Source organism: Paroedura picta, chromosome 2, assembly GCF_049243985.1.
Source record: "Paroedura picta isolate Pp20150507F chromosome 2, Ppicta_v3.0, whole genome shotgun sequence".
Taxonomy (NCBI): Eukaryota; Metazoa; Chordata; class Lepidosauria; order Squamata; family Gekkonidae; genus Paroedura; species Paroedura picta.
Window position 1 is genome coordinate 111972951 of NC_135370.1, and position 2624 is coordinate 111975574.

Here is a 2624-nt window from a genome sequence, read left to right on the forward strand (position 1 = left end):
CCCTGACTGCTCTTTAAAAGGCCAGATCCTGAAGATGAAACTCAAATACTTTGGCCACCTCATGAGAAGGAAGGACTCCTTGGGGAAGAGCCTAATGCTGGGAGCGATTGAGGGCAAAAGAAGGAGGATGACAGAGAATGAGGTGGCTGGATGGAGTCACTGAAGCAGTTGGAGCGAGCTTAAATGGACTCCGGGGAATGGTAAAGGACAGGAAGGCCTGGAGCAGTGGTCCCCAACCTGCGAATAAGACCTGTGCATTCCCATTGTTGCAGTTCCAACCAAGTCCCTCCCCCTGGCTCTCTCCTCTGAACTTCCAGCCCGATGCGTGGGCATGGCCCGCGCGGGCGTGGCCCGATGCCCTGCCGGTCCCCAGCCTCAGAAAGGTTGGGGACCACTGGCCTGGAGGATTATTGTCCATAAGGTGGCAATGGGTCGGACAAGACTTCGCACCTAACAAAAACAAAGTTGTGTTTAAAGCATTTCAATTTAGTTTGAGAACACTGGATCCCAGCACAGCCTGGTTCCTTCTGTTTGGTTCAGCTTAGACTGTATACTCTCCCCTGTTTGTTGCACATAATTTTTGGATATGACATAAAACTTCTAATGTGGGCTGGGTTTTAATGCTGTTCCATTTTTATAGTGTCACCTTCTACAGGACTGGTACAGTAGGAAAAGTAACAGAACTCCACTAGTTACCATCTAAAACCTCTCAAGCACCTCACCACAGATCCTCAGTTCCTCCTAGAAGATGATCCTTTCCTCTTACACAGAACTTTACAGTAACTGGGCTCAAACTCATAAGTTATAGTCAGTCCCGCCCTTCCTAAAGCGAGCAACTACCCACCACTAGGAATGGTCCAGACAATGCCAATGAAAGCCTGGGTATTAGCTTCTGCAACAAATCTCTGTGCCAACTTGTTCTCCATAGCTTCTCAAGTGACACTGAAGACAGTTTGACAAGACACTGCCACTCCCAGGTCCCTGTGAACCTCTTGCCACCACCCTCCTCACCCAGAAATCCCCCCCAGAATGCCCCCCCCAAGTTTGCCTGGCACCAATTCTCTAGTCCAGGAGGCAAAGCCACTCTCTGTTTTCTTTTTTTTTTTTTTGTAATGTAATTCATTTCAGCAACAATTAACATTCTGTCATGTGCTTCACAATGAAAATACCCGATTGCAGAGTTCAGGGGTTTCAAGAAGGAAGCACGGAAGGAAGTAGCTGGCCAGCGCCTTTATTGCAAGCACGTGGCAGGGGTCGGGAGTCTCCGGTTGTCCTTGTCGGGGGTCCATCACAGCGCTCCAGGCTCAGTCCAGCTTGATGAAGCCGATGTCCTTGGCGTACTGGCGGAAGCACTGGCGGCACATGTTGAGGCTGTACTTGCAGATCAGCCCGTGGCAGTTCGAGCACATCCGACAGGAGCACGAGCCCTGCCCGAACTTCCGCGGGTGGCTCCAGTAGAGCTGCTGGTAGCCCATCGTGGCCGCGGCGGAGGCTCTGAGGGAAAGGAAGCGAAGGACAGCGTGCAGGCGCAGAAAGGCACATACAAAGCCACTCTCTCGCCAGCTCCCAGGGACCCTCTGCCTCCTCCATGGCCAGGAGGAGAAGCAAGCTCTTGGTCAACAGGCTCTGGCCTTCCTTCAGCATCATGGTTGGTGCAGAGCTGTGGCAAGTGAGTAGGGAAGTTTCATGAACGATGGCACCTCTCCATCAAGTGGCACCCAGGGCACAAGCCCTAATTGCCACACCCTAGATACGTTGTTGGCGTGGTCATGGTACCCAATTTCAATAGGCTATCATGTCCAATGTGAACATCATATGCCATGGTATATGACACTAATCGGCCTTACCCACTGGGTCCCAGTAAGAGTTGAGCTGAGGCTCTTACAATTTCTATTTTCTAATGTTTTTGTTATGATCATGTTACGTTATTATTGTTATAATGTTATTACTGTTATCACTTGTTACTATATGTTATCTGTATCTTTTCCTGTTTCCTGCCCTGAGCCCTCGGGGAAGGCGGCATATAAATAAAATAAATAAATAAATAAACTTTGAAAAATGTTGGAAAAGAGACATAGTCTCTTAATAAGTATTAATGTGTACATGGCATATAAAGCAATCTTTATAACCAGTTTTAGAATTATCAGTGAGGTACAACTGCTCATGAAATAAGGATATTAATGATTTAATGGTGCACTTGTTGAAGTATCACAGATAAAGAATTATCACCATTGGTTTATTCTTTACTCCAGCTTAGAGGAAGAAATTGAATACAGGTAACCATACAGTACTGAAATATGTTCTGTATGCTGTCTTGTGTCTTGAGACTGGTCAAAATCTCTTAGTAACAAAGCATGGATTTAAATTTTGGTTTAAGAGTTCATTTTAACAGTGAAGATGGGATTCTAGTTCTGTATACACTGAAAGAATCTGAAACCTTCAGCTGGTTGCAAGTTGTTGAGGGTAAACTTAAGGAACCCGGATTCAATTATGACTTTTTATTAATTCTATCAGAGCGAGATATCTTTTCTTGTGTTAAAAAAGTTAATATAGCAAGAATACTAAAAAAATAATTCTTGATGCTTACAAAATATGTTCTCCCTTGATCTTTGGTATCCTCCCTT

The 2624-nt window shown here is 45.8% G+C and overlaps 1 pseudogene; it reads right to left on the reverse strand.

The window, feature by feature from the left end:
- Positions 1 to 1283: 1283 nt before the first annotated feature.
- Positions 1284 to 1506, reverse strand: LOC143828778 (small ribosomal subunit protein uS14 pseudogene; annotated as a pseudogene).
- Between the last annotated feature and the right edge of the window lie 1118 nt (positions 1507 to 2624).